Raw genomic sequence first — 18,542 nt, forward strand, 5'->3', positions numbered from 1 at the left:
CTCTTGTGAGAACAGGGCACATACTGCCCGGCTAGGGTTGGATCAGGGGAAACCGCACCATAGACATATTAGGAATGGTTCACAGAGGCGTCCGTCTAGTAGAGACAATGTAACGACCCAAACCATAGTCCTTTCTCTGATCATTAATTTGAGTGCCCCACTTTGTACTTCCAGCTTGGGTGACTGGGCATCACAAGAAGCACCAGCTGAGCCACAGCATGCATTAGACGGCAGGTAGTTTCGATTGATGCCAAAAGTGTGCATGGCTCTCCTGTCTGAGTGAAAGCAGGAGAGATTATTCTCACAGAGGTCACAGCGCACAGAGGTCGCAGGAAAGAGCACAGAAACAGGTCCTTATGCATACTTCAGTTATTGATTAGAGAAAGGAACTCCCACGGCTGTATGCATATTGGTGGGGGATAATGTCATTATAACAACAAATTGATCAACTAAACCCAGCTTGATCAACAAATTGATCAACAACACATACTGCGTTTAGGTCAGTACTCAGTACTTCTTTATCTATCTATCTATCTATCTATCTATCTATCTATCTATCTATCTATCTGTCTATCTATCTGTCTGTCTGTCTGTCTGTCTGTCTGTCCAAAATGCTGAACGTATCAAATTTTAAATTAGGCTACCACATTGAAGTGGTAGTAAATTCTCTGCGCTCCCATTTTAGTAATTACGGTATTTGGATAGACCTGGGAGGGGTTTGGACGCTCGGGTATTCTTTAGGTTGTCATTGAGCTCAAAGCGGAGTTCTGCAACGGATCACAGGTAGGGAAAATTCTTTATTTAAAACAAGGCGGTATTTTAACGGTTATTCCAAGAGGAAAAGATGAAGAGTGTTATTTTAAAGTGTGTGCGTGCTTGCGTGCGTGCGTGTTATTGAGCGCCCACAGTGTAAGTGTTCTTAATTGCAAAAGCGATTGTATCTACTTACAGGTTTATTGCGAGATTTTAATCGTTTTCTGTTCGAGCAAGTTTTTAATTTTGTTATTGCATCAGCGTTGGTGCATGGTTTGTTTTTTCTTAGTGCGGCTATAGCCTGCCTAGTTTAAAATTTGGTTCGGTATTGTATTATATTACGAAACTACCTGCTGACCACACATTTCGTTAAGCTATTTTAATTGTATATGGTATACATTTATACGGAATTTAATTCCACTGTTTAAAACATTGAGTGAACAAAAACAAATAGGTACCATGGCATTCCCTGTATGTAGTCAACTGATTTGATATGCTGAGCCGAATAGTGTTGCAGATGTTGGGGGCTGGTGTATGTGCCAAAGTAGGCGTGGCAAGCGAGGGACCAGAGAGCGCGGGCTTGGCAAGTGGCTGCGGTGGACGCACCGAGCGCAACAACCGGCGTTCCATTGTTCGTCTCCCACTGACATGACGCTAAAACAGAGATCGTATCCCTTCCTTCAGCTGAACTAGTCCCACGATTCGGAAAAAAAGCATATGCTGTTTTATACGTGCACGTCTTGCTTTTTTTGCGCAATGATTCTCACACTATTTTTGCTGTTTAGGGTAAGGCAAATGGACGTGCAACGCAAGGGTGCAAAAAAGACCGTTCAGTTGAATATGGCATGGCCATCGATTTGTTGCAAAAAAAGGTGTCAGGTACTAAACAAATACACTTTAATATGTCAGTATTGGTTAGTTATTGTTTTTCATGAAATTATTTCAGTTTAAGCCAGGGCACTGTGCTGTGTCTTCAATATTTAAGAAGGTGGGCCCAAATAGTGTGTGCTTCTGCTCCACGCCATAGTAATGTATTCCTCGCATGACAATAAAGGCTGTCATATATCCTACATGTGCCTAGTTGAAATTGATGTAAGCTCAGACAGGACAGCCTCCTCCATGCAGGAAAAATAATTAAATATGGGCATGATCTGTGCAGGACACTTACCTTCATGTTTTCGTGATATAGCTGCCAAAGACTGGCTTGAGACAGAAAATGCCCGTACAAAATGGTTTCAAGCCACCCCTGCCCTACCTAAGTTACAATCTCACCCATTAGAAAGAAAAGCTGCCTTCAGAACAACATCTATGGGCGGCTTCCATCTATGGCTAGAGGCTGCCCAGTCTTCAGTGATGGACATGGAAGCTAAAAAAATCTTTGATTTGGGTCCAGTTTGTGATCGACACTGTCAGTGTGTGGTGGGTTGAGCTTTTCAAAAAATTGTGAGTCCTCTGTGAAATATTTCCATTCATGTCATTTTTTTTCATACGGAAGTACAGTTCTTGCATTGATTACTGGGTTGCTACACTTGAATGTTTTCCATGCGACACAGACATTAGGTTTCAACTGTAAATGATATTGAACTTTCCACCTTGGTGGTAGTCGGTTGAGAAAAGTCCAGTCACTTTGAGAAAAGCTGGTGACTAATCTCTCTTCCAACTGCCAAACTAGTTCTGAGAAAGTACGTTAGGAAAACTCAGGAAGCCAATATCAAGCCTCGGATCGTCTCGTCTGGAGAGGAATGTGATTACGTCAGCATCGATTCAGATTACGGTAATCACAAGGACGGCAACAGGAATGACCTTAATCACAACAGGAGGGTGTGGCTTTGACCTCAATTATATTGTCTGCAGTTTAAGTTAAGTGATCCGGATTGCACAGAGGCTGATTAGAGACTGAGCGTGTGCAGGGTCGTGCACCAGATACAGTGACATCACTGTTCACCGTGGAGCCTTTTGATTGGCCTTCCGTGTCCTACACACTGGGGTTTTCATGCTCTGTAAGGATGTAGACTCCAAATGGGGTGGATGCATGGAAATTATTATTTTAATAATAATTTTAATTATTTCTTGAACAGAGTAACTTCGCAGGCATTGCTGTATTTTTCTCGATTTCCAAATAAGCTTCGGGCTTTTGTTCACCGTGCGGTTAAAGTCAGACAGTGCCTTGCGTCTCCTGGCATCCTCACTTACATAATGGGCTGAGTGAGTAACTGCTGGTGGGCTGTGGAGCAGGCTGAGACCGGGCGGCTCAGCCGCTGCGTTTCTGGCGTTGCTAGCGGCCGAGGGGACGCGGCAGGACTTTAACACGGAGTGGCTCCTGGTGCAGCGTTTCTCTGCGTGAGCCGGTTCCGTGTTGCTCGTTGGTGAGCTGCAGCGTTCTGTATACTTCCTTCCTGTTCCTGTGCTGTGTGGCTCATGCCTGGCTTTGGCCTCGGGCCGGCCGGCTTCCAGTCGGGTCCGGTTCTCTTTCCCTTTCACTCTTTTAAGCTTAACCCTTTGAAGAGTAGGTCTTTTTGGAATGCTTTTTTTTTTTTTGCTTCTTCAAAATTCCAAGTCATTGTTACATCATTGTTTGCATCATCGATGATTGTTACGTCAGCATTAGAATGTTCTCGTCACACAATTGCGATCTTACACCTTAAAGGGTTAAACCCCAGGTGCCATCTGTTTGCTCTACTTGAAGCTCATATTCTAATAGCTTTATTGGCATGACATTGAAAAAAACACAGACACATTCAATGCCCCCCGGTTAAGTAATTGCTCCAACACCAGAAATGTCTCGACGAGGCATTGTTCACTGTGATCTGCAGTACTGTGTCCTGAGTCACATGGATAAAACAGTGCATCCAACCCTTATGCTGATGTTGTGTGTTTGCATTTTTGCGTTCCTGTCGTGCCGGTTGTGTTGCGAGACTCAAATGCTTTAAGGCGGCCTTGGGGAGACGGAGGAAGGAGATCAGATGCCTGCCGACAGGGCGGAGGGTCTCCAAAGAGAGGAAAATGACGCCAGCAGCCAGTAGATAAGCAACCTTCTGAGACATTTTTCATCCGGCGTCTGCGGTCGCCTGTCATATTTTGGACAAGGACGAAGTTATTTAAGCGTGTTTTTGTCACCAACTGTTCGGGTGACACCTCTTATCTTGATGTTCTAATGTTCCTACTCCGGTCGGTTAAAGCGCAGCCTGTAATCCTCCACATAATTGGGTGTGCGTGAGGTAGGTAGGACCGCGTCGATTTGGCGGTGCAAGGTGGAATCGCAATTTATTTATTATGATATTATTATTGAATGACAATTTTTTTTTAAACCATGCACACTGAAGTATTCATAGCCAATTTCATTCACAGACAGAAACTGTCGTTATGAAAATTGAATACATTTGAAAAATATATTCAAATAAATAGATTATCAGTCGATTGTAGCCCATCGCAATGTCTTGGGAGATACACAAATGAGTGCTTTTTTAATATATTGCAATACATTACACTGCAGTGAAATATATTATTTATTTTAAAAATAGGTTCATAAATATTTAATGAGCATAAGTAAGTCCATGTGTTTGCAATATATTGTAGTATATTTCATTTTCATGGGGATGGTAGCCTGTGGGCAACTACGATTAATTAAGTTTATGCATCATTGACCCAAAGAGTGGCAGACTGATTAAAATAATAATAACAATTGGTGCGTACATGATGCAGAATATCGGCAGAAATATTTTAGACTCACTGAAATATGGCCTTCATGTGAAAGGGCTTTGTGGGCTGGTCTGGCCCTCTCGTGAGTTTACTGCTGTCACGACCAGAGAAAAGCAAGAGACCTGTGACAGGGCACAGAAAAACCCACCATCTCCATCTCTCTTCCCCTTTTCTCCCCTCTCTTTCCTCCCCCCGACCTCCTTCTCCATGCTCCATCCCCCTCTCTTCCTCTTTTCTCCCCTCTCTTTCCTCCACTCGACCTCCTCCATGCTCCATTCCCCTCCCTTCCTCTTTTCTCCCCTCTCTTTCCTCCACTCGACCTCCTCCTCCATGCTCCACCCACTCTCTTACCCTTTTCTCCCCTCTCTTTCCTCCACTCGACCTCCTCCATGCTCCATCCCCCTCTCTTCCTCTTTTCTCCCCTCTCTTTCCTCCACTCGACCTCCTCCTCCATGCTCCTCCCCCTCTCTTACCCTTTTCTCCCCTCTCTTTCCTCCACTCGACCTCCTCCACGCTCCATCCCCCTCTCTTCCTCGGCTCTCCTCCTCTCCTCCCTCCCCTCTCGACCTCCTCGGCAGTAGCGCAGACATTTCAGAGCTGACATTTTACAAGGCCAGACAGCGCAAGTCTTTTTTTTTTCTCTCCGGCAGTAAAAGACGTTGGTTTTATGGCATCGTGACAAGCATCTGGGTGCAGACTGTTCCAGCTGAGAGGAGGGACAGTGGACCATGGTGCCTTCTGCATTGTTTTTTTTTTTTTGTTTTTTTTTTTGGTGAGGGACAGAACCTGGTTATTTGTTTGTCCTGAAAACTAACAGAGCAAAAAGACGTGTTTTTCCCCTTTGCCATGAGGCATCCACGAGAGAGGATCCCCTTGGAAGACCAGTGTTTTCTAGTTTTATATCATTTTTATAGCCTAATGTACACTGTCCTAGCGTTGTTCATTCTGTCATTAGATAAATCTTTTGACCGGCTTTGATTGCGAGAACGTCAGCTTTTGGTTCTAGACCTGCCCTGCCACGAAGTGAAACCAGGCAGCCACCGCTAACCCTTCTCCCGTTACCCAATGGTAACAGCACAACAGGTCTCATGGGGACCACTGCACCGCCTCCTAATCAACTTACTTCCAAAAGTAATAGCGCTGATGCTGAACAACGTTACGCAACACTGACAAACGCTCACAGGGGAGCAGGAGAGGATCAACGCAAGGCCTCTGTTCCAGCTGACGTCCCAGCGGCCTATAGGGCTGCCTTATTTAGAATTTGTCAAAAACCAGACAGCATGCATAGCAGGAAGCTTAATTGAGAACGTGGTGCGGGGCTGTCTGTACCAATGTTGAAATGGGGGGGGGGCCGGGGGGGGGAGTGCGGGCGGGGGGGTATAGCCATCGTAATGGATCCTAATGGTGTTTGAGATGCAAATTCATTACAAACTAATGGAAAATTTAGTAAATCAGTTACTCAGACCAAACGTTATATTGTCCGGTCGAGACCACAAAGCCGGACCTGTATATAATAATTAGAAATCCAATGGAAAACCGGGCAGCTGGCATGCCCAGCAGCCAAAGATCAATAATTCAGCGCACCGTGGCTCTATGCCTCTGGCTCTGGGCGTGGGGGTGAGCGGAGATGGCCCCCATGTTGTTCATCGTTTCTCATTCGGCCTTCTGCAGCCAGGAGTGTCTGCTCAGGACTTCCATCCGCATTCCATCCGTCAGCTTCCCACTGCTGAGGTCACTGCTGATGTCACCGTTATTCCACCAGCCTCAAAGAAAAATAATCGAATCTATTCACAGGGTCTTAAAGCAGAGTTTCTGCTGGACCTTCCTAAGCTGTTCTTAAGTTAGACTGGTGTCTCGCTTGGGCTTTCTAGCCGAGCTTGGTCGTGTAATCGAGTTGCTGAAAGACGTGGCAAAAAACTGCAGCCGATGAAAACAACGAGAGAGAGAGGTTCAAACCCCCCTGGGGAAGTGCCCCAACTACGGTAGAGGCTGGACATCCTCCTAAATACACTGCAGTTTCTCTGTTTCCATATGTTTGACTGGAGCAGTGGCCAATCCCGTTGATCCGTAGCAACTCAGGAATAGGATTTGTGGGAGTAAACTGCACACAAATGACAACCTGGCAGAAATTGTATTAACACAGTACCAGTTCTGTAATAGTACAATGCTGCTGGCCTTGTGTTTGGTCTGCTTTTGGGGTGTGCTATATTTAAAGTGGGCTTTATCTCTCTGAAATGAATTTCAGTTGCCCTATGTCAAAGCTGCTGCTGCTGTAGTCCATTATCAAATCAAGAATTGGAAAAAGTACTGGGGCAATATCTACTTTTGTGTGTTTCTTAATTTAACAATAGCATATGCTAACTATGTCATCTATATTTTATTACATATTGATGTTATTATGTAACTATATTATGATCAAAACTATTGTGTGTATATATATATATTAATATATATATGTATTAGTGTTTTATTTGTCTCTCATAAAACGCATTGACAACCCATGGCTGCGTTTAAAAATGTAACTGCACACATGCGTTTGTCAATTATGTTGTGAAACTTCAGTGGAGGGTGGCCTAAATGCACTCCGTCATCACCACGGCAACCTCTGCCATGGAAACCGGCAGAGAGAGGCCCCGGCTGCCCATTCAGACAAAAGGGCCCCTCTTCAGAGCTCAGTCCATGTGGAATTAACCTGGAGCCTGCGGAGGACCGCCCCCGAGCCGTCCCCCCCCTGGCCCCTCCCACTTCAGCTCTGCTCGTTCTGGGAGAGTGTCGGGCGCCTCCTGGGCCATGCCGGACTTGCGTTTCCACGGTTTCCGCTGGACCGCAGGACCAGGCGCCAGGCGAAGTGTGCCGCTCACAGGTAACCCAGTTCAGCCCGTCCAAACTCACCCCCCAGCCCCGCCCCTCCTCCTCCATCCCAGAGCCCAAAAACGGCCGGCGCACTCCGTCCCAGATGACTCCTATTAGGCTAAGCAGTACGGGCAGATCCCACGCTGCCCTGGGACAACACGCCCTGCCACCCGTGGTCACCGGGGACGTTGCAGGACAAAATCCGTCAGCCAAACCTAAACGCCCCCCCTCCCCCCCCCCCCCCGTCTTCTGAGCAATTACAGGGCGTAAAGACCACTGATTGAGGAGCGGAACCTTTAACGGTGCGATGGCTCCCTCTGACCCATCGGTCCTACGTAACAGTTATGCTAGATATCATTCATGAAGCGCAATGGATCCAGTGGCCTCCGTTTCACCCTGTGTTTCATTTAGCCTCTTTTGAAAGCACAAGCACTATTAGGATTTTTCTTTCTCTCTGAAGCACCACATTTTTTTTTTCCCCCAATGCTTGATGTCAGTGCAGATAAAGCTGAAATGGTCGCCTTTCATAAAGGCCATTCTCATTTTTGTTTTCTCCAGAAAAAAGAAAAGAAAAAAACAAATCAATTTTCCTAAGAGCGCCAGCACAGTGTTTCCCTCTTGTGAATTCTGGAGCTGTGGCAAAATGCGTCGCTCAAGGGTATAATGGCTTAGTCCTCGCTGACATCTCTCTCCCTCTGCCCTGTAGGGGGAGCTCATGAGCACCGTCTCATTTAGGAGTTTAATCCCCTTGCATCCTCGTCCAGCTTACAATTCCACGGATGGGAAAGAGGATGGCAGCGGTGACGCATCTGTGGAAGAATTTGTTCTGCCTTTTTTTCCCCCCAATGCCCCTCTGGCTTTTCCACAGCGGCGTCCCTTTTGCTTTTTTCACAGCCAAAAGAAAAGGCGGCTGACCTTCGAGTAGCGACCTCCCCTCTGAGCGTTCTCCTCTCCATGGCAACGTGACCGGGCACTTTGGAATGCACAGCTAACACGCAGGCCCCTGCTCTGACCCACCCTGCGCTAAGTGTGGCTCCGTTTGTACGCGGCGATCTCAGTTTTTAATCACGCTCCTGATATTGCTGCAGGGGGATCTCCTTGCACTGGGGGGAGTGCCGTCGGTAGTTCCTCGCTAATCCACCAGGGAGGCCAAACGCGGGAACATCTTAACAGTTCACTAACGCAGTTCAGGCCACATCGCTCACTATCGCTGACAGCCGGATAGAGGAATCCGGTCACCCTCTCATCTCTGTGGTGTCGCTGCGTGCGGAACAGCATTTGCAGGCAGCAGAAGTAGAATTTATTTTCTTCTTACTGGAGAGCAGGAAGTCCACCCTCCTTATGTGTTTTTTTAACCTTATTCAGACAGAAGAAGAAAACCAGAGAGGGGGACAGGAGTCGGATTCGCAGTACATGTAGTGTCACCCTGGAATCAAACCCGTGACCCCTTAGGGGGGCTTTTGTAGGTGGATCTGCGGTGCAGACTGCACCACCGTCTTGCTTGAGGCAAAGCAATGTTAAATGGTCCACTGGCAGTTCACCTCTTCCAGGCATCAGCAGCTGCATTTGCTTATTATCACACATAAATGATTGAAAAGCATAAGTAATTACGTACAAAAACTGCACTTTGTTAAAACAATGAAGAAGAAACGTGGAAGATTAATGTAAGAAGAATACATTTTTGTATAATTAAAGGGATCAATTAAGAATCAACATTGCTAGCCATGCGTGGGATTTGATGGCATTGATTTAGGTGGTACCGTCTGTGTATTATTTGAAAGAGTTTGGTGGAGTACCCCGGGTGACCCTGGATCCATGTCTGGCAGATGGGAGATCTTGTGGTTGAGGGCAGATGGCCAGCTGGCCTGTTTGGTGGACCACCCACCACCCCCCCCACCCCCCCTTCAGAAAGCCTCCCATCAAAGAGAGGCAGGAAGAATGTCCTAGTGGGAGTGGGGGGGAGGTCAGCAGGGAGAGAGGGAGGCAAAAACCAACGGGGGTCCAGGAGATTGCAGGTACCATTACCATATATACTCTAATAGGAGTGCAAGATTGTGCGAGGTTCGGAAATTCCATTACCGTATATACCATTTTAGGAGTGCCAGCAATAAAAGAGGTGCAGAAATGCAATCAGATGAGATCATTAATTCTTGATAAATTAAATGGATGTGCTTCACAATTCTAACCATGAACATATTCAAATCTGCTGCAACTACGATGTGATTATAAATCCCTTCATCTCCTTAAAAAAATGATTTGTATGGATGGATCAGAGTATTTGTCCCAGTGGGTACCGTGTACAGCTTCTAGCGGTAGTGGGGGATGCAACACCAAGTTACAGAAAGATCAAAAGAAAACTGAAATATAGGAACTGGTAATAGATCTGCTCACTCATATTATTTCTGTGTTTACTTCATCAATAGATATGAAAGGATGAAAGAATTTCTCTAGTCTCTTGTAGTGTGTAGCCCTTTCATGGATTGCATCCTTGTGAGGACATGCCCTGTAACCACATACTGAGGGAAAAGAAAGCATGATGATGTGGCTTTAATTTAGAGAGGAAGACAGGCACTTCCTCAGCCCTTTCTGTTTTTTTTTTTCCTTTAGTGTGTTTGAGTCACCCGATTGTAGAGATGGCTTTGATTTTTTATGTTAGATTTTTGTTTTTTTTTATTCTGTACTATCACAAGAAAAGGTACAAAAAAGTGCCTTAAAAGGTACAACACTTGCTACTCGGGTGGTGCTCTATTGATACATACATTTGTACCTCTAGCTTTGGTTTTAATAATTCATTTTTATTTTTTTTTTTGCTTGTAAAATGTGCTAATTAGTACCCAAATAGAACATCGTTGTACCTTCCAGGGTACATTTGGGAAATCTGTTCCTTGAAGAACAGAAATGTACCACTGCTGTAGGTTTATCTCTGAGAGTGTTTTTTTGGGAGCTGAGGCTTCAGTGGGATGCAGTGGCACTTCAGTACCTGGCTGTAGACAGGTGAATAAGAGGAGGCCGCCATCAGAATGGTGGTCCTGTTATTATTTTTTTTTTTACTGCCGAGCCTGGATTTCTCATTTCCCTCAAGAACTGTGAACCTGTCGTCTGCTTTAACGGCTTCGTTCAGAGCCTGCCGGTCCTTTTCCGGGAGAGTGCAGGCCAGAGTTTTTGGCAGACACAGCCAGGCTGTGGACGCAGGGCTGGTCAAGGGAAGGAAAGGGTACCCTTTCGCTCAATATAGTATAATGGGTAAGGAACTGGACTTGTAACCTGAAGGTTGCAGGTTCGAATCCTGGACAGGGTGCTTGGAATGTCACTTATGAGCTGCCTTTCCATTTGGGGACTATATAGGCCTCTCTATTTAACCACATACTGGGATCTTACCCACCAGTGTGTGTGTGTGTACATTTCTTCCAGGACTTTCTTGCTTCTCTGTACTTTGATTTTATGGCCGCCGTGGCAGCTTGCCATCAGACTAGCACAGCTGTGGGGACGTCAGTGTGCAGTGCGCTTGGAAAAGACTCTGTGGATTCCAGGAAGTCATCCTTCTCTGCCAGTGAGGACTGAGATCTAGGGCTTCTTCTCCACACACCTGGCTGTGTGTTCAGCCCCTGCAAGAGATGTGCAAGTGCAATAGTTTGGATCGGGAATGATGAATTGCAGGGAAAAAATACCACACTAGAGAGTTGCTGTTGCCAGCAATTTATATTCATGCTTATCTGGGTTACAAATGTACAACCTGAATCCTGTCTGCGGGGAGGTACTCGACTGTGTGTTCTCAGTGTTTTTCAGATCTGACAGAATCACTTAGCGTGTCGCGCTGCAAGTCTGCTGTGAAGAGGTCCTGGGCCACTTCCTGCTTCGCTTCACAGCTCCTGACGAACACCACTCTCGCAGTCAGAGTTGACTGGCAATGATGACACCGAAACTGATTTATGAGGTCACCTGTCCCCTGCTAGGAAATATTCTTTCACTCTTACGGAAGCGTTGGAGTGTCACAAATAATGCAATATGCAATGTCTGACAGTTGTATTTATTCTTCTCAAATTGAAATTGATTTTTTTTTCTTTTTCTGTCTTGGCTGTCACCATAGCATTTTTCTTAATCTTCCCAAGCACTCACAATAACGTGCACCAAGTAGCCCAGTTGGCAGTAATTTTTTAAAAAAAACTGCCCTTTGCAGCTTTGTCTCCCCAATTTGGAATGTCCAGTTGTAATTATTAGTGCTAAATTGCTGCAACCTCTGGCAGGCAGACAGGCTTGTGCTCTCTTCTCAAGCATATGAGATCAGCCACTATTTCTTTGTCATGTAAGAGTTTGCGAGCTGGCCTCACACAGACATGAGTCAGAGGATGACTCTTTATGTGCAGCTCAACAGACGGGCTTGCAGTTGCCTGATCAACCAGCAGGGGTCACTGCTGTGTGATAAGAAGCTGTCCCGCTGGCCAGCTGAAACTTTTGGCATGAGCACGGTCTGGATCCATACCCTAAAACAGTGCCTTAACAGGATGAGCCACCCAGCAGCCAAATATGTGGATGTTCCAGGGCTGACGGGCTGGTGTGTATGTAGGTGTCTGTTTCTTACCCTGGTTAAAATTAGCTATATTTGGCTTATATACACCAACACTGATTCACTCATAGTTTAGATCACAGTAAAATGGTTTCATATAGGGACACAAGAACAGCCTTTGGTTGTCACTCACAAACTTCGCAAATCAAGAATTGTACCATAAATGAGAGGTGAGATATAAATGTTAAAGTGCAAATTACATAATTGAGGCCAGAAGTTGGCATGGAAACCAGAATAAACAGATACAACCCTCATTGCCCACCTCTGCCACGGTCTTTCCCATCCGACTTGAGTGGAGTTACAGCCCAGGCCTGTTAACCCCTGCCACCGTGACTGTCACCATCAGTGGGTTGCTGCTAACCCGCCATGATGGCTAACGGGCGACGCTACGACGGCTCTGTTGGATATTTCTGGGGGGTCGCTGCCTCGGTTGCCGCGCTGCTCGTGTGATGCTTTGAGTAAGAGGTGCTGGGCCTGCTGACTCAGACCCTGTCCCGTGTCTGCTCAGCGGGGGGGACTCCAGCTCCCTCTCTGAGCCTGTGATGCTCGCTGATACTCCCCTGGCGGTCTCAGGTCTGTCTGTCCCGCTCACCGTCTCTGTCAGCCAATGACCTTTCCCGCTCACCGTCTCTGTCAGCTCTGTCGGCCTTTTCCTGGCGCTTCACGGTGGGGGTGGCGAGGCCGGGAGACGACCTGGCACGAGCCGACGGGAGATGCGGCTAAAAGGGGACGCACGTCTGGCGTGTGTTCTCTTAGGCCGTTCTGTCCCGATTTCACCGGCGAAATGGCCGCCCATGTCACCTGAAACACCAGCGCTGTCTGACTCCACAGCACTTAGACTAAGGGAAAATGGCCTCCTGTGGGCTGAGAGGCCTTCCATAAAGCACCATTCAGGATTATGAAAGGGCGATTGTGTGTGTGTGTGTGCGTGTTTGTGTGTATGTGTCCAGGTGTATGTGTGTGTGTGTGTGTGTGTGTGTGCAGGTGTTTGTGTGTATGTGCATGTGTAGAGGTGAGTTTTTGTGGGTGTGTGGTGTGTGTGTGCGTGTGAATGTGTGTGTGTGTGTATGTGTGTGTGGAGGTGTAAGTGTATGTGTGTGTGCGCTTGCATGTGTGCGTGTGTGTATGTGTGTGTGGAGGTGTAAGTGTATGAGTGCGTGCGCGCTTGCGTGTATATGTGTATATGTGTGTGTATGCAGGTGTGTGTGTATATGTCTTTGTTTGTGTGTGTGCATGCATGTGTGAGTGCATGTTTGTATGTGATTAAACTCTCCAAGTATGAGTGCCCATTTGAGCACGCATATTATAGCTGTTATTAATGAGGAAGCTGTCGGTAACCATGGACACTGACTCAGTTGAGTTGCCATAGAAACAGAGTTTTAGCTTACTGATACACCTCCAACGGCACTCAGCAGCTGCTTGTCTGCCCACCAGCGCCAGGATTTATCTAAACCATCGCCGAACACTCTCGAACCCGGGTGGGCTGTTCTTTACCAGCAGCTGTCGTCAGCGCTAGCTGTGAGCTCACAGAGCTCAGGTGTCGTTGTAAGACAACCTGTCTGCGTAAATGGATTCATTTGTTGCCCTAAGCTTGATAGATGTGAGACACTCCGCCAATGAATCTCTTCCTGTTTACGGAGGCCCGCGTCCTGAGCTGAGCAAGTGGTGTTGCTGTGACGACGCTGTGCGATGACCCTGAACACAGAGGGCGAGTGGAAAAGATTTGCTCCGCCTCCGGGCCTCTGAGGTGCCGGGAGCTGTTCACAAAACTTACTGCGAAACTTACCGCAAACTATATACATCCTCCTCTTTTTGAAGAGCGAAGAAGCTCCTGTCAGGAACTCTCTTTGTAAATATTATAAAATATATCCCTCTGTTTTCCTCACAGGCTTCCTCACAGAGAAAACTCTCGACCACAAGCAAGCAGCATTATTAGCTCACGTTGCGGCGTCCAGTGAGAGTCCTCCGATTACATTTCTTAAGTTGGCATCTGCGCTCTAAGTAACCTCCCGAGATGGTCTTTGAGTGCCAGAGGCTTTTAAACGCGCCATCGATTGGAAATAGATAACCCAGGGCAGGGCTAGAGGAGGCACCTGGGGGCTGTTTCTCTCTGAAGCATCCGTAAGTCATCTTTTAACTGTCATTTGACATAATGTGATTTAACGGCGACGGAAATCAGTTGCAGCATTTCTGGAGGAAGTCAATGTGTGGGCCGTTTGAAAATGAGCCCTGGGGATACAGTTCAGCAGGATGACCTGTCTCAGGTTACCCATAGCCCTTTGGGAGGCTGGTATGTTTTGTACAAAAAGTCAAAACAGACATATTTTTGTCCTTTATTGTTTCGGAAAAACCATCCCAATCTGCCTTTAAAAGTAGTTTTGATTTGCAGGTGCAGAGGGAGCATAGCTATTTTAGGCTGTTATCGGGTGTGGAGTAATTGCACAGTGCTGTTTCGCTTAATGCCCACGTGGCTTTGTTATTATAAAAAAAAGTACAAACTTCCTGTAACATGGCGGAACTGAAGAAATACAGGCAGGGTTCTGTTTGATGTTTACCGTATTTACCTGTTTGTGCAGTCTGAGAACACGGCTGACGTGCAGCGTTCCCAACAGCAGCGCTGTAATCTCATCATGCCAATGCCGCTGGAGTCTGGCTGAAACCGTTTGGATTTCGAATTTTGAATTTGTAATGCGCAACTGTAGGATTTGGGCGAAGGAGGACGGGGTCGGTCGGGTTCTGCTGACAGGGATGAGAGAACTTGCGAGTCTCTGTTGCGAGCAGGGGAGCCAGCTCTTCCCGAAGGCTTCGCAGACACCGCGAAGGAGAAGAAAGGGAGCGACAACGGAAAGCTTGGCACGAGGCGAGGGAGCGTTTTCGTTTTTTTTTTTGGTTCACCCCCCCCCCCCCCCCGTCTGAAAGTCGCGGGCGCACGAGAGAGCGGTGACTCAGCGGGTTTCTGCTTAACCTGCCAGATAAAATCCCACTCCCATGATCCTCCTCTTCGGCGCAGCGCTCGGCCTGACTCATTTCGGCTCGCCGCGCGTGGGCTCCGCTCGCTGATTACCGCGGCCGTCCTGTTGTCACATTCAGAGCGTCGCCCTGGTTATTCACTGTAAGTCACGTGAACACTAATCGGTTGGATTGACGGTTTGAACACTGATGGTCCTGAAGCAGCATTACATCTCGTTCTGTGCTTATTTTGGTTGGTCTCTCATATTCTATCATTCCGATATTCTAATATTCAAATTGCAGCGCTTCAACGCACACGCACATATATTCTCACAACAGACTGGCCTATATTTAGCCATAAATAAGCAAACAAACCATCCAGCAGCCTCAAGAGGCTATTTGACAGAGAGCACAACAGGAAGCCTGTCCACTGTCTCCAGAACCGTAAAAGCAGATGTGAGTTGCCGGTTGTTCTTATTGCAGTCTCATACTGTGTGCACAGGACCGTGTCGTGCGGTGAAGGATATACAGGGGTCTGTAACAGGGTTTGTAGGAAGGCAGGAGTCAATCTGTTGGTGGCTCCCTTGGGACGGTAAAGGGGAACAGATGAGACCTGAGAGGACAGAGAGTCCCACAGGACAGGCTTTAAGGAGGGCACATGTTCACTGTAATTAGACCAATTACTCCAGCACAATCTGGAGCCAGGTGCCTTCCATTCAAAACAGACCTTCTTTCGAGTATACATACATGCACTCAATCGCAGACATGCACGTGCGCACACACACGCACATGCACACACACACACACGCACATGCACACACACACACACACACACACACGCACTCACACGCACAGATGCGCACACACACGCACATGCACACACACACACACACACACACACGTACAGATGCGCACACACACGCACATGCACACACACACACACACGCACTCACAGATGCACACACACACACATGCACACAAACACACACACACACGCTCATCACAAAAGTAATCTCTAGTGTGTTTCTAGGAATCTCTTTGGGTTTCTTTCACAATTTTTATCTGTACACTTTGAACAGTGACCAAAGGAGATTTTTTTGTTTTTTTTATCTGTATATTCATGCGAACATTGATCAATGTGTTGAGCTGAGTGCCTTATGTTCAGTTCAACTGAGATACTACCTGCCACAGAAGTGATGATCACCACTGATACATAACAATGGCCAGCCATCCATCCATCCATTATCTATACCCGCTTATCCTGGGCAGGGTCACGGGGGGCGCTGGAGCCTATCCCAGCATGCATTGGGCGATAGCAAAGACCAGCCATATCTGTTGAGAAATGTATCCTGCTATGCTGTCCCAAAAAAGGACGAAAGAAAAAATGATAGATGAAGACGAAACACTCGTCCCTCATAGCTGAGGCCTGTGAAGCGGACTGGAAGAAGCTGGGTCCTGCAGCAGCTGCACATCAGGTGACAGATGTGTATCTTTGAAAATGTTCCATCATCTTGACTCCAGAATGCACGCAGACTCCTGTTCCATATGGAATTTTGGAGCCTGTCTGCGGGCGTAGGGACTACAGTGCTAAGGTTGGCCTCTGCTGTCATCTGAACGCACACACACTCACACAGACACACAGACACACACATACACAAACACACACACACACACATTCTGACATGCACACACAAAGGATGTGGAAGAATTATGTTTCATGGGTGCTGGAGGTATCCCCCTCTCCCTTTCTTTTGTTATTTCATGCTGTCACTCCATACTTCCTTTTCTCATAAAATCATTTTGCCGTTGTTTCAAATTGGCCCTGGGGAGACATATTTCGCATGCGTGGAATTTCCTGTGCTCTTCATGAAAGCATATGAAAATTCAACAAGATGGAAGCGAACAAGGAACTTCTTGTGAAGTTTTAGCTGAGACCTGCAACCCTTGAGGGAGGGAGGGAGGGAGGGAGGGATGGCTTTGGACCAGAGACCCCCCAACCCTGGTCAATTAAAGCACCTGTTTACACTATTATCTCACTTGACCTGGTTTCCTGGGTCTAAACTGGTTGCTGATGAGGTGAATATAAAACCCAGGACATCAGGGCTGGGGACTCCTGATTTAGACACTTAGACACGTCTGGCCCATTAACTGTTATGAGCACCACCCCCCCCCCCCCCCCCCCTCGGTCTGTTCACACCCATCACTTATCTGCAGAGCAGGAAGTCTCTGAGACTGAGACTGCCAGAATCTGGAGCACGATATGGAGGCTTAGTCTCCTATAGAGAGAGAGGGGGGGGGAGAGAAAGAGAGAGAGAGAGAGAGAGAGAGGGAGGGTGGGATGGAGAGAGAGAGAGAAAGAGAGAGGAAGACAGAGAGGGAGAGAGAGAGAGAGAGGGTGGGATGGAGAGAGAGGGAGAGAGAGAAAGAGAGAGGGTGGGATGGAGAGAGAGAGAGAGGGGTGTGAAGGCAGAAGGGGGAAAAGTAGAGCCCTTGAGTTTCAGGAAAATTCTAGAACCAAGAGCCACAGCTGAATCGGTTATACTCACTACTGCAGTCTGGAATAAAAATGCTGCTGCACACACAGGGACTTACACATTTACACTTTCCGTGTGAATGCTTTCACTCTCAATCTCTTTCCCTTGGTCCATTTCTGGCATCGATTTCGGGAAAAGATGACCAACTGAAAATTATGCCTTTTGCTCAAAAAAAAGGCCACATGATGCGCATATCACCCACAGCAGACACAGAGGCCTTTGTCTGACCAGACGTTTTTGTTTTTTTTCCCCAAATCCCAAAATGCACTGTGTGGGGACAAACTGAGAACGGACAAAGTTCTGTCACAGTCTTGTGGCCGGAGTTGACCTTTCCCTGAAGGACGTGATGTTCCTACGCAGTGCTGATTACAGTTTCCAGTCCAACGTGAACATTAGTAGACTACCGAGCCGTGACTCAGTAGATCTCCGTGCTGTGTCTCGGTAGATCTCTGTGCTGTGATTCGGTAGTTCTCCGAGTTGTGATACTGTAGCTCTCTCTGCTATAACTTGGTAGCTGTGACTCAGCAGTTCTCTGTGCTGTGACTAGGTAGCTCTTTTTGCAGTGATACCGCAGCTGTCTGAGCTGTGACTCGGTAGCTCTCTGTGCTGTCGTCTTCAGTGTCAAGGAGCAAAAGTTCAGCCTTGCCGGGCACAAGGGGCTTATGGGATTATCGAGCACAAAGAGGCGGGAAACAGATGAGCTGCTGTCCTGATTATTCACGCTAGCCAGCTAGCCCAAAGCCGACAGATGCGTCAATGGCAGGGGAAACAGGGACAGTCTGAATGGAGAGGACGGGGGCCAGCGGGCAGTCCACCAAACCTACAGGTGATAATGACATCATCGGCAGGTCGCTGTGAGTTTTCCTGTCTACCCCACTGTCCGACCGGCCTCCCCACAGGCCAAATATTCTCTTCCATCTGCAGGAGGGTAGTACTGTGTTTACCTCAAATTGGAAGTGCAAATTGGGACATCCAGACCAACCAACCCAATCCTGAGATCATGCTGCATTTCCAACTGGATGGCAAGTCCACCGCCTTTCACGGCATTACCAAGAACAATGAATGTGCTGCAGATGAACAAACTGTTATGCAATGTTATGCCCACCAGATTGCGTTTGTACTCATGCTAAAAGACAGCTCTAAAACCTGGCTGAAAATAAATCATCACTGTGAGCTCGCTATTCATCTAG

General features: G+C 47.2%; 1 protein-coding gene across 2 annotated transcripts in view; it reads left to right on the forward strand.

Moving 5' to 3' along the window:
* The first annotated feature begins 760 nt into the window (after nt 1–760).
* LOC118223681 (microtubule-associated protein 2-like) overlaps nt 761–18,542 on the forward strand; it is a 77,221-nt gene continuing 59,439 nt past the window's right edge. Inside the window, exon 1 of one of the 2 annotated variants that reach the window (XM_035410543.1) lies at nt 761–783. The gene's annotated coding sequence lies outside the window, so the exon portion shown is untranslated. The remainder of the gene's footprint in view (nt 784–18,542) is intronic. The other variant, XM_035410542.1, reaches the window with a different exon arrangement.

This window comes from Anguilla anguilla, chromosome 3, assembly GCF_013347855.1.
Source record: "Anguilla anguilla isolate fAngAng1 chromosome 3, fAngAng1.pri, whole genome shotgun sequence".
In the NCBI taxonomy this organism is placed as follows: domain Eukaryota; kingdom Metazoa; phylum Chordata; class Actinopteri; order Anguilliformes; family Anguillidae; genus Anguilla; species Anguilla anguilla.